The following is a 14657-nucleotide window of genomic DNA, read 5'->3' on the forward strand; positions in this document are numbered from 1 at the left end:
CAGGTTGCTTGTTGTGTATGGGCTGCTGCACACCAGTCTGACCACCCCCCAATCTGCAGGCTATTTCTACTTGGGGGTTCAGCGTACTGAGAATGAGATGCCAGGGTTTTCTTGGGCATACCAATAGGTCAAAGCTAGGATCTATGGCCAAAAGTTATTATTTATTATGAAAGTGTAATGGGCACATAGTTTAGATAGAAGAGAACTTTGGTTAACAACCACATACATCACTTCAGAAATTAATGTGAATTATCATAGTTATCAAAATTTTTTAAAGGAAAAATATTATGTTCTGTTTCAAGATTTGGGAAGTAGTTTGGTTGGTCTGCTGCCTAAAGTCGGTGAGCAGAACTGGAACTACATCTTGCCCTTATTTGAATTCACAAAAATCCTATAACAGTAATTGTATTTTTGTTGTGATTATTATTTTCAGATAGGAGTTAATGATGGGTATTGGAGCATATACAATTCAAAATATAATCACAACATATTGGAGACACACTTTATGAAATCATCTTTTCTGCTAGTTTGAGGTTTACCTAAGAATCAACATATTCATTAATTACAAGATACGTAGTTCTTAAGTATGACTTTTTGCCTCTTCATCTGATTACCTGGTTTACCTGTTTGGGGTAAAAATGATTTACTGAATGTGAAAGTGCCTTAACATTTTTGCAGATAATTTTTCTTTGAGAAAGACTGCTATACTTTTGCCTGGGATAGGCAACTTGTTTAAAAACTATAATATTATAAATATTATTTTGAGAGAAAATAACATTTGAAAAAGTTGAAGGATGAAAATTTATACTTACTTTCATAACTTTTAAATGATCATGTCTACTAAATATTTAGTAAATAGATACATGGGAAGTTGTCAGATAAATATGCTTTACATGCCTTTCTGGTTTATTGGAAAGAATATTAATAAGGACCACCAAATGTATTCCAGCGTTTTCCATTCCAGTTAATCATTAGAAAATGTTATGAACTTCTTTTGTTATTTGTATATAGCTGGCTAGAACTTTAAAATATTAGCTTTAAAAATAACGTGATGGAACCTCTGTTATCTGGATGATCTTGGAAGAAGAGTAATCAAGGTATTGAATGCCCTGGAATCCTTAAGATAATTCATGATCTCATTTTTCTGTTTCCACTTTTAATTCACCTGCAGCTTATTCCATTAGACAAAGTCTTCTGTCTCTCTCTGGCTTCTGCCCCAATTTGTTTTCATTTCTCTCCCTACCACTGTTCTCTTTTCCTTTCCCTTTGTCCTCTACCTTGACCCCTACTTTATTCCCAATGTTTGCTCTTCTATGCCTTCTACCCTTCCCAGCCTCAGCCCTGTTCAAATATTTTTCCAATTAAATAGGCATCAGAAATGCTGAGGAAATAGGTTTCAGTGCATCTACTACAGCCTGCCTTTAAAATCAAACCAGCTTAACTTGGGGAAAAATTTTAAAAGCATTTGTTTTTGCCAATGTACATGCCATTTTTTCCATTTTTATGGAAACTTGTTCCACAAAACCTTTTATGAACCTTGTTCATATGCAGTGGAAAATTAACACTGCTTTTAGAAAAGGAAGCGGGAAATACTATTTCAAATTTTGCACTTGTTAAATTTGTAAATTCAAGTTAGTTGAGTTTCTGTTGAAATGATAGCATAATCTTAAGATTACTTTTCTTTTTCAGAAGTGAGCATTTTGTGATCCTCATGTTGTAGAAAGGCTATTAACTGCAAATATTTTTTCTGATTTCTTACAATGTATTAGTGTAGTGCTCTATTATGAATGAATTGAAAAAAGTATTTTTAACTATACCTCAGGTAGAAACCTTCTTTCTCATGAGAAAGACATACAGAAACAATTCCATTTTTTTCCCGTTACTTAAAGGTAAATTCCTCAAAAGGTGATAGTAAGAGATCACTTTCCAAAGTTATTATGAGAGTTATTTAGAAACCTCGATACACAGACATAAGCTGTAAGTGATATTACAAATCAAAGAAGGTACAGTTAATTATGAAACAAATTATCAATGTTGCCATAAAAATGTTAATAAGTCACACTATAGGTTTCTTTTTCTGTAAAAGGTGACAGTTTTGTTTGAAAAATATTTTGCTTCAAGGACTGATAGTTTTATTTATTATGGTGTGTTTATAGACTGTGTTTATAAATAGTATTTATAGACCATACTGTGAATGAAGTGAAATGATACCCCAGTGAGGCCTAACCTTTCAGAACATATATTACTTAATTCTGAGTCTTAAAGTCACAATAGTTTATCACTTACCCTACTGATATTTTATTAAACATTTACAATCATTTATTAAAAAAACAGGTTTTGTTTGTTGCATTTCTTTTTCAACTATAAAAAATGATTCGTTTTGACATTTTTTTTTTCACTTAGATTCCCTCACTTCAGGTCATGGTTTGGCTGAGGAAGCTAGATAAAGCCAGGTTTTTAATGTAATTTTCAGATTCTTTGAAAACTCCCACCTCAACTGCCTGTTACTACATGTTCAAACCATATTTTGTATGAGGTCATTGAAAGTTTTAAGTTAAGCCAAGCTTCTGTAATCATGGCAAAAATTAATATAAAGTATCCTAATGTTGTTTTAAACCTGTCACAATTCACAAAAATGTGAGACATGCTCACCAATCATTAACATATTTTTTCCTATAGCGTTATGCCTGAAAGGTCAGATTTGCATATGATAAAAGCGAAGGAGGCTGATTAAAGAATCCATGATCTTTCAAACTTCTGGATTCTAAAATCACACCAATCTGGCAACTAACTATTTGGCAATGGGATCATTGGGCACTACAAAGTTGTCTATATATTATACATATTTGTCATGTTTATGAACACCTGTATCTCGTGGCTGAAGGGATCTTGTCAACGTCACTGCATAATGAAGGGAGGCAGAGGAGGGGGAGCTGTTGAGGTGGACTCTTTAGCAAGGTGGGTTTAGAGCGGAGAGAACACGCTCTATGGCTCTGAGACCTTGAGCATGTTATGTAACCTCCTTGCATCTTGGGTTGCTCAACTGTAAAATAGAAATGTAATAATAACTGCACCTTACAAGGCTAATTTAAATGAGACAATTCAAGGAAAGTGCTTAATACAATGCCTTGCCTATAATAAATATTCAATATATATTACCTGCTATTATTACTAATATTGTATTGTTGTAGTTTTAGGTGTTACTACCTTTATTATAGCATGATTTTCCCTGGGTAATACAGAGCTGAGTTAAAATGGCCACGTTCCAGGTATGGAAGTTTGGTTTAGATACTTATACCCTCTTATCAACTCACAGGAAGTTCAAGGATTAAAAAAAAAAAACTGCTAAGTACTTGGATCTGATCATTATACATTATATGTATCAAAACATCACTTTGTACTTTATGAATGTACACAATTATTATTTCTCAAAAAACAAAATTTTAAAAAGAAATAAAATTAACTGCAATGAAAGTTTCAACTTTCATTGCCGTGCTTCATGCTGAAGCACCATCTTGTTTGATATTTTGTTGGAACATACATAAGAATATATATATATATATAGCTTCTTAGTCATTACATGAACTCTATTCAGTATTTCCTCCATCGGAAGCAGTGGAGAAGTTTCTTCAACGATTTTCAATGTGGTTTCCAGATCAGTAGCATCAGCAATGCCTAGGAACCTATTAGAACTTGGCCCCCACACCAGACCTCTTGAATCAGAAGCTCTGGGGTGGGACTTAGCAAACTGTGTTTGAACAAGACTTTCTGATGATTCTGATGCTCACTAAAGTTTGGGAACCACTACTTTATTGTTTTAAAATTTTTATTTATTTATATATTTTTGAGATGGAGTACCGCTCTTGTGGCCCAGGCTGGAGTGCAATGGCACAATCTCAGCTCACTGCAACCACCACCTCCCGAATTCAAGTGCTTCTCCTGTCTCAGCCTCCCGAGTAGCTGGGATTACAGGCGCCTGCCACCACACCCGGCTCATTTTTGTATTATTTGTAGAGATGAGGATTCGCCATGTTGGCCAGGCTGGTCTCCAACTCCTGACCTCAGGTGATCTGCCCGCCTCAGCCTCCCAAAGTGCTGGGATTACAGGCGTGAGCCACCAGCCTGCCCGGGAACCATTACTTTAGTGTTCCCTGCAACAGGAAGCTGAAAATACTAATGGTTGTTATGTAGGAGTGAGATGAGAAAAGATCCTTTTAACTGGTGAAGATAATTCCTACTTTATAATCCCAGGTTTGGAGGACAAATTCAGCAAGGGAATATTTGGCTATGGAGCAAGATAAAGTGGAGAACCTGGAGATGGGTAGGTTAGAAGAAAGTAAGGTAATGATTACAACAAAAAGCAGGGCTCTGTGATTGAAGAATCCTTGCTGTTGTAGGCTACCGCTGGAATTATGTCCGAGTAGTTAAGGCAACACTCACGGTACATAAAATGGAATTAAACTAGTTGGTTTTATAGCTCCTGTTCTGCATTTTATTTGATTCAACATTTACAGGATTGTGTTCACTTTAAAGTGTTTTGAAATCAGAATGAAAATGAGCATGATAGTGAGGATAACTGGATGAGGAAATGAATGGATGGTGGAAGTGCTAAAAAAATTTGTAGACATTTTTTCCTTCCTCAAAACTGAATCAAATAGAAATTCCTTAAACATGGTCTGGAGTCTAGGTGCTGTTTAGTCCTAATTTCAGCCCTACCCAATTAAATTATTTGTGCCTTTTATATGGAGCAATTAATTGACCCAAAGACACCATGTAGTGCAGTGAGAAGAACCTATGCTTTAGAAGTAAAACAGGTCTGGGTTTAAATCTCCCTTACTAGATATTTGATATTTAGGCCAATTACTTAAGAATCAGTTTTGTAATCTGTAAAATACGGCTAATATTGCTTACCTTTTAGGGTGGTGATTCCCAAAGATGGGGATGGGGCATAACTTCCCTTAGAGGGAGTTTTGGTAAACAGGATTGGATGAGCCTGTGGCACTTTAGTGGGCAGGGAGCGGGGGTGCTCGGCACTCCACCATGAAGAACTATGCCCTGCATTACTCTTCCCTGCTCTCCTTTCCAATGACTCCAAGACATTCCCTGGGTGAAAATCCTCTTTATAATTACCTAAGTCTAGAATCTGTGTTTTACCTAAGCATAGGTATTGTTGCATGGTTTTAATATTATCATAACTAGGAGGCAGTGGCACTGGTGACACTGGGTGCCAGTGTAAATCCATGTGAGTGGTTACTCACAGGCCAGGAAGTCTGTTTCTTGCCTGGAAATGCAGGTCCTGGCCAGCCTGAGGCCTGTCATGTGCCCACGGCAACCTCTTTTTCAGGGTGATGGTGACAGCATTCTGGGAGTTTCAAACTCAACCCTAGGACTCCAAGAGAAGGGGGAGACAGGACTCAATCTGAGCTGGAAATGATGAGAAGCTTAGGAATTACATTCAACACATAGCTTCCCCATCCTCATTGAACAGACAGTATGCAGAAGGGCTTTGTTGCCTCTATTAGTCTTGTTCTCTGGCCACTGGTTTGGCCATCTGGTTGCCTGTAAAATTCTCTGGAGTGTTGCAGGTGTTACTTTTATGGTCCCTATGTTACCAGAATGAATTATTAAAGTAGAGGGCCTCAAGTCACTTTTTAGACTACAAGCTGAGTTGTCAGGTTTTGAGGTGACTATGGCGGCCTGAAGTCTATACCATCATAACCAATACATGAGTGTATCAGATTGGAGTGGTTCAATAAGAATTCTACCACTATTTTTAATTTCCGCTCTGCTCCTGAGTTGTGACTGCTTCTCATGACTAGGATATCAGTAGTGTTATAGTCAATAAAATAAATGCTTGACTCCCTAAACAAAAATTTAGAAAGATTCCATGGACTAGATGGCATCTCAAAATATGCTGCCATTTATCCCATGTGCTAATCCTAGGTACTATAAAATAATTTCATAAGAACTGATGATGTATCATGTGCAATAATAGATATGTTTTAGGTCATCCTAAAAAAAAAACTCTATATATACCCCAACTAGATGAAAGAATAGGTTAAACCCCTTATTTAAGGATTATATGAAAAGAAGTAAACAAATTAATTGACATTTCTTTAGATAATTGTAACTCATGCAGGTATTGCCACTTGCTTGTAATGCTAACTGGCCAGGATAATGTGTAAAACATAAAGGAAGCATCTCAATATTTTTTGATGATAATAACAACAATGAAATTAGATAGTCAAAGGCAGAGTGACATAGTATGCTAAGTTATCACATCCTGAAATAATAATTGGCCAGTGAATAGTATTAATCAATGTAAAACTTAGATATTTTTACTTACAACCTTTTTAAAATGTTACAATGTTGAAGTCAGTATGACCAGAAAGGATAGCTATGTCTTAGATATGCAGTCCCAAGATGGAAAAAGATCCTATCCCAGAAGTCACTTCACCTCTCAGGTTTGTTTGACTAGAACACTTTGAAAAACTGAAATACACACTGACATTTAAGAATCCACAGGCTTTCACAATTCTGTCAATCCTGACATTATATGTCTGTGAGGCAGAAATATTCCCTCCTCTCTGCCTTTTCAATGGTGCTTCAGTAGAAATACAAAGCCTAGGAAATTTCTTTAAAATATTCAGCTTTTTTTCCTTCAACTCTTGACTTGTCATACAAAATATGTTTTTTCCTTTGTAAATATGTATTTTTCCTGAAAGCTAATTCCGTGTAAAGCTACATTCTGGATCATACAATCTCTAGTTTGTTATAGGCTCAGAAAGGAATGGACATGATTCCTACTGGGACTCCAAGTCTCCACACTCATAATTGAAATATATACTGTACATGGTTCCTTTGCCTTCAACATTAATACCCATCTGCTGAAATGGCAAGGTGCCTGCTCTCCAGTTGATTGGATGGATGCCCTGGAGCACAGGTGCCTGGCAATGATGGGTTTAGAGAAATCCCCAACATAACATTGTTCGTGACATTTCCTCTGCAGGACATCTCTCCTGGGTGTGTGTTATACAGAAGGCTCTCTCTTCCTGTCTGATGTCATGACGGCTGCTGTACATCTTCAGAAATTTCTGTTCATCATTAAAAGCAAAAGTCTCAGAACAACATGACATTTAAAAAGTGGAAACCATAATATTTTGATTCTTGAGGTCTAGTTTAATTTTTTTTAAGTGCTCTTTCTTATGATGGAGTAGAATAGAGTAAGGTGGAGAAGATCTTAAATACCAATTTTTCAAGTCCAGGGTATTCTTCCAGGTACTATTTATTCATTACTTGCATTGTATAGTCCATGAAAGTCAGCTATATGAAGCCAAAAGCCATGCTATTGTAGCATACACATGATAATATTTTATGAGACTATATGTATGTCTGTGTTAGGATTTAAAGTAAATGGCCATCTTTTGGTTATCTCATCATAAAAGCTATTGTGGGGCAAAAAACACCTTTTTTATTAACCAGTATTATTTCTCTTCAGTTTCTCCAATTTCCTCATTGGAGTAGCTAGTTAATTCTATGTGCAATCCCTCAGGGGATAGGTGTGACAATCCAGAGAGAAAAGAAATCCCATGAGTCATCCTAACTTTGGCTTCCAAAAATCTAAACCTTTAGAAGACGAAAGAGTTTTCAAAGATTAGGCCATAAATTTGGGAGAAACACAGGAAAGAGTGTAGAGTCTCCTCTGCTCATTTTCCACTTTAGAAAATAATTCCCTTAGGTTCCATAAGGAAGAGATGGAGAAGAAAAAAATGAGATAGAGATGTGTTACTGGGCCTTAGCGGGAGCATTCCTGTGTCCATATCTTGGGCAAAGCCCAGAAATGGTATACAGCCTCAAAGAAAAAATGACTATGAGCTTCCTGCGGGTAACTGGGAGTCATAGAAACCTTTGCAGAGATGCCCACACCTCTAGGTTAACTGAGCTGAGGGTTATTTCAGCATTAGCCCTTACCTTGTACCTAGATGATTAAAGAACCCAAGAATTCATGCTCTTCTCTCTTATCCTTGATTGCTTGGTCACATGAAAGCAGCCTGGAACTTTGATACAACCTTAAGAAGGAATAATAGAAAACTAAATTCACTAAGCACGTTTATCTTGAGATATTTGCAATTGATTCAAGTTGTTGAATAATTAAATTATATTTGTAGTTCACTCAAGCATGTGTGCTGACATTTATATTGACTACACTATTTATATTGTGATTTATTCTAGAAAAGAGTTAAAGACTACTACACACCATGGAATACTATGCAGCCATAAAAAATGATGAGTTCATGTCCTTTGTAGGGACATGGATGAAATTGGAAATCATCATTCTCAGTAAACTATCGCAAGGACAAAAAACCAAACACCATATGTTCTCACTCATAGGTGGGAATTGAACAATGAGAACACACGGACACAGGAAGGGGAACATCACACTCTGGGGACTGTTGTGGGGTGGGGGGAGGGGGGAGGGATAGCATTAGGAGATATACCTAATACTAAATGATGAGTTAATGGGTGCAGCACACCAGCATGGCACATGTATACATATGTAACTAACCTGCACATTGTGCACATGTATCCTAAAACTTAAAGTATAAAAAAAAAAAAAGACTACTGTAAAACTTTTATAATTTTTTTCTACTTTTGACTTTGTTAAAGGCAGTGTTTATGTACCCCATCTGTTCCACATCTGAATGAGGTACAGAACCCCCATTCTCTTCACTAGAAGCCTAAATCAATGGCCTGGTATATTGAGGTTCAGTTCTCTAATTATCAGGATTTTTTAGCTCAGTATTTTACAAAAATGACAAAAAAGATTTTTTGATATTATTGAGTCAATACACTACAATAATAACTCTGTTGGGTCTAGTTTGTATGTTTATATGCAATTATTTGCAAAATCTATGTATTAGTTTGATTATCAGTGTCTACTTTCCGCTTCCTCTTTGGATTAAAAATAGATAATAACTTCAGATCTTCTCACAAAAATTCTGTTTAGGAGAGAATCCCCTTGAGTTCCATGTTTCTCTTGTGCCACGATGTCTGCATTTTGTTTCAAGGTTCTTATGCCTTTTCCTTTCCCTATGCCTTTTCCTTTCCCTCTTACGTACCCCCATTGGCTTACACAATCACACAAAGGATGACTTTAAGCACAGAACTATTCTTGATAGATTTTTGCAAAAGTCTTTACTTTCCCCAAAATGCTTTGTGTGCATTCTCAGTGTGAATGGCTGCCTGGTGCTACCACTCTGCCCCTTGAATTTGAGCGTCTTTTTCTTCTTATAGACCAATGTGTGCCTGCTGCCTGCTTAGCATTCTGAATGCACTATCAGTGCTCTGCAATGAGGGGAATGGCAAGGATATTTTAAATGTCTTGTGGGCAAGAGCCATTTTATGTGTATGGCCCAAGATAAAATATGTATATACACACATATATATATATTCTCCATTATTTAGCATAAAGACACTAGTGGGTTAATAAAATTTAACATTCTCCTGCCACCTTTCTATTTACTTACTTTCTGTTTTTTAACTTCATGTCGAAAAGAAGATGGACGTATTTGTACCCATGAACCTGGAGAAAACCTCAGTAAAACCTGATTCTTGGCTGCAGATCTCTGCTCCCTTTACTTTTAATTGTTACTAAATGAGTCTGCCTCTGCCTGTGGCCTTATTGTCAATACTTTTCAAAAGCTGGATTTATCCCAACTACGAAAAGCAATTACTAATGTAATCAAAATTTTTGAAATCATTCTGATTATCAAATAACTTATGAGAGTTCTAAATGGTATTTTGGGGCCTCTTATTTTACTCTACTTTAAATGTGAGAAAAATAGAAATGTGGGAATAATTCCTAAGTCACTTATATACCATATAATCTAGTTATATAAAACCATATTTTAAAATACCCCTCTCTGTAACAGGAGACTTTCTGGGAATAATTTTCATTGATTAACCTTTAGGTCAATTTGTTATTGTTAAATAACCAGCCACAGCTTCATTTCATATCTTTAACCTCTGATTCTTCCAGTTTATTAATTTTCAAAATAGCTAATTATTTGATAAATGCCAGATAATTTCTTCTAGTTATCTTGTGCTCTAACAGTAGAACAACACTTGAATACACAGATTCCCTAAATGATTTATCTCCCTCTTTGTATCTTTAAGTAAATAAAGAGTAGTAGGACATAAGTATTATCTCTTTTAATGTGATAAATGAGATATTTCCCAAATCTGTATGAGATATAATATTATATCAAAACATTGTATAGTAAATTAATTACATTTATATAAAGAAAAATATAAGTCATATTGACAATCTTTTTGGGTGAAAATCTGTCAATTTCACATTTAGAGGGACAGTGTAAGACATTACATTTTTATCTACTATTACTGTCAAATTTTAAAAAGAACAAGACCAAGAAAAATCTCTATGTTTGGACAGTTTTGTGCAACTAAAATGAAGCAGAAAAATAAGCTAATTGTGTGGATAATTAAGCCTAAATCATCTTGCTTGAAATACATTGTTGTGGCAAGTAATTGTTGCAGTGGTTTTTGGTTTTGTTTACATTTATTCTGCCAATGTAGATCTAGCCTTTATATGAATCTCAGGAACAACAACAAAGTAGAGTCAAAATATAGCAAAATAGAGTTAGATTTATAGCATAAATTCAGCATCCTCTGTTTAGGCCGGGCTGATATTGCACTGAAAGCCTGATAGAGATTCCATATTCATTTACTTCAGAGTGCTGAATCAAGCTCAATGAAAAGTGATTTGTAAATTGCTTATTCCGTGAACTTGAATAAATAGCTCATAAACTGATGTCTTACAAGAATTTCTTATCCAGCCCATTTCTTTTGAAGCCGTGCTACAGCTTGTCGATTTCCTCCTCTGGATTATGTTTAACAGAAAATGTTGGAGTAAAAGCAGGCCATTCTACTTACCTGCGGAGAAGGACAGTCTGTTTTCAAAAGTGGAAAAATGTGACCATGGTTTTAACATACCCGTCTCTCTAGCTAGCAATACTCCCCTCAGAACTAAGGAAGAGAGACCTCTGACATAAACCCTGTGCTTTAGAGGATCTAGACCTGACTTGAGGTACTGGGGCAGCTCTTTACAGAGTCAGGTGTCCACAGGCTCAAGCAGATATGTCCACCCAGAGCTCATCTTCCCTCTTTCTAGGCCATGCTTCAAGTACTTGAGACCCCAACTCCACCTTTAAGACCTGCACAGGCTTCTGTCTCCCCTTCCCAAGTGTAGGCCATACTACGCCTGGGTGTGAGATGTGGTCAAGTGGAGGCAATTTTCAGGAGAGCTTGGAGACAGCTTGGACATTCAGGCAGGGGTGTCCTTGTGCAGGACTGTGAGGTACCTCATGGGACCAGAGGGAAAGAACCAATCACTGGCCAGCGACAGAGGCTCAGGGCCATCACTCCTCATGCTGGACATTCTAGTGCACAAATCTGAGGAGACCAAAAATTTCTAAGTGTGAATGGCTGCTTGGTGCTACCTGGCCTTCCAGATTCCTATAAAGACACATTTTAAAAGGTAGGATGATAGACCTTTTATTTAACACTGTGTTCACTTGATTTATAACATTTAAATATTTAGAAATACAGCATATGGGCCTCCATTCGCACCCTCATTTCAGGCCTTCCAATGTTAAGGAAAGGCTTACCAGCTAGCCTCTATCTCTCTACTCTCCACAACCTAACTTCTCGTGGTTTTCTTATCTTGCTGCATCCCATTTGCTCATTCCCTACTTCTTTCCTCACCTGATTTTGCTTGGGCACCTACAACTGCCACACACCTCTTCTTATTTATGCTGACTTTTACTTCCTTGTTAGAAAAGTCTAGTGGGCAAGATGCTCAGTCCTGACTAGACTTGTTCCCTTAGCAGTGTTCAACATTGCTAACCACTTTCTCTTGCTTGAAACATTCTTTGTTCTTGGTTTCTAGGGCGCCACGGTCATCTCACTTTCCCCAATACTTCTCTGGCCATTCCTTCTGTCTGTCCCTTATTCAGTCCTCAGTGGTCATTCTGAGGCCCTCATTTTTTCTAATTCAATGGCTTCTCTCCATGTCATTTCATCAGAGCTGTAACTGACTGACCCTTGTATCAAAAAGAATCTCAACATGATCTCTCTAGCTCAAACCTTTACTCTGAGCTCTAGGTCTATCTATCCAAACACCTTTATCACATTTCCTTCTCCTGTCTTATAGGTGCCTCAAAATGAATATGCCTAAACTGAACAATTGATCTTATCTCCCAAACTTGGACTTTTTCTAACATTCACTAGAACCTCATATTGTACAATTATCCATTCAGTCTTGTAAACCACAAACATAGAACTCATTTTTTACACCTTTTAACCCTAACCTCTCCTCTATGTACAATATAGGGCCAAGTTCTCTTGGTTTTAATGAGTTTCTAATATATGTACTTTTCTTTAGCTCCACATCAGACCTTGTCATTACCTACAGCCCGAGCCTCATCTAGTATATGTCAACCTTCTACTTGCTCTGTACTAGCCCAGCCTTTCTTAATGTTTTTATCTCTGGGATCCCTTGAAATACTTCTTATATTTCAGGAAATCCTATATAAAAATATTATATCTACAGCTCATAGCATGTTAGTGTGAACATAAATTGTACATAAAATAATGCATTAAAATTGTCAATGCTTTTTGAGTGAAGAATGATTTTTTTTTGTGGATCTGCTTATTTTGGCCAGTATATTCTCCTACTGCCATGTTGTTCTACCTCTCTACAAGTGCTCTAACTCTAATGCAAGTCAGCCTGTAGGTAAAGGAAACTAGCTTTTTCTTTATTTAATAATTTTATGGTTGATTTAAAAAAATATATCCAAGTGTGCCTAAATGACGTACTATAATTTTTCCTATTTAAAATGCTAATGAGGTTTATTATGTGCTATATTGAACATACAAGAATAATTGTACGTCTTTCTTTATTAAAAGATAAAAGTGACCTTTTATCCAAATTTTACTTAAAAAAACAGTTAAGTTTATCTTACTGTGTTTGAAATTATCATTCGCTCATTTTCATAAATTAAAAAAGATCATAAGACAAACCATAATAAGTTTCTTTTAAATAATTGGTTTGGGCCAAAATGGGATTTAATTTTTCTGAGAATTGGCTTTGTAAATTTCACTTAAATAAATATTATAAACTGATTTTAATTAATGTTATTTCAGCATGAAAATTTACTGGCAATGTTGAATAGTAAGGCTCTCAAAACTGTAAGAGAAAGAACTATGAATAAAAATATAGCTTATGCACCATTTTATATAAGACTTTGAAAACATTTTCCTACTGAGCCACATATCAGGCAAAAATATAGGCCTAGACAGTTAATAAAACTTTTATATATGTACATTAGTTTCTTGATCTCTGTTACAGGCCTACACATGCATAGACTAAAATAATGGAAAACATGTGCTTGCTTTTCATTTCAGAAATATTAAAAAATGAAGTTCTTAGACTGAGCACGAGTGGCAGAGAAAGGGCCCTCACCTAGCCAGGTACTTGTGTTGAATGGGATGGGAAAAAAAGGCAATTTTGTTCTGTGGTTATTCCAGGTGGATTTCAGTAAGACTAGAGACTGACTGATAACCTTTCTCACTCTCAAATCCAAGCAGCATGGGAAACATTTCAAGGTTTCCTGCTTCAACATGATTGTTTCTAATGATTCTGTTTCTTTTAAAGCCAAACATCTTGTCACTTGACATCAAAACATTTTCTTCAGGACCTTGCAGAGACTTGTCCAACTGACTCATGAGATGAAAAATGTTTGCTAAGCAGGTTAGTGTCTGCAGCTATTCTTCATCATACAAGCCCTTAATAAAATCTGGCCTCTGTGTTCTTTCTGCAAGTGTTCCTGCAATTTAGCTTTCAGTTCAAACTCCCTACAGAGAACTCCTTCTCTATTAAGTATATGGATTTCTGTAGGGAGCAGACTTATGATGTCTTTAATCAGGTTTCTAAAAATTATTGAGTGAACTGGTCTTGTTTAATAAAGTTAACCATTTTAATAGCATCACATAGGACTTTTTAATTTCATGTTGAGGAGTTTTTGAAGAAGCATCTTTCAGTAAAGAAGGCAATGAATATGACAACATTGGGATTTTCATTTTTTTCACAATAGGTGCATGGTGCTATCAGCATAGATGCCAACACGGTCCTCTTAGACAGGCCTTTTGTTTCCACATATGATGGCACAACATTAAATAGATCTTGGCATTTGCTGTTTGGGTAAGATAGATACAGTAGAAAAAAGTTTTCTTGGATTTCACCACCATTTAGAAATGATACAAATGCTACAACAAGACACTTATTGATGAAATCTGTTGAGTCGTCAACTTGCATTGGGAAGATGTGCAGTTTATTACCCCAAAGTTCTTCTCATCCTGTGGCATGTCAACAATATGATAACTTAGCATACCATGTAATACAGAACCTTTTCAAATTCTCATATTGCAACTCTTCCTATCATTTTCCTCACTATATATTTCTATGCTAGTATTATTAGGTTCTCATCAAGTACATCAATTTTTTCATATTTTTAGGCAACATATTTAATTACTTAATAACTTGCTTCCTGAGCCTTTTCACTAAATGTGACTTTTTT

The 14657-nt window shown here is 36.1% G+C and overlaps 1 long non-coding RNA gene across 5 annotated transcripts in view; it reads left to right on the forward strand.

The window, feature by feature from the left end:
• LOC107973852 (uncharacterized) overlaps nt 1-14657 on the forward strand; it is a 121747-nt gene that overhangs the window by 73635 nt on the left and 33455 nt on the right. For all 5 annotated transcript variants that reach the window (XR_001716341.2, XR_008546653.1, XR_008546651.2 and 2 more), the window contains 2 exons: nt 13486-13551; nt 13736-13831. This is a non-coding gene — a long non-coding RNA (uncharacterized LOC107973852). The remainder of the gene's footprint in view (nt 1-13485; nt 13552-13735; nt 13832-14657) is intronic.

This window comes from Pan troglodytes, chromosome 13, assembly GCF_028858775.2.
Source record: "Pan troglodytes isolate AG18354 chromosome 13, NHGRI_mPanTro3-v2.0_pri, whole genome shotgun sequence".
NCBI lineage: Eukaryota > Metazoa > Chordata > Mammalia > Primates > Hominidae > Pan > Pan troglodytes.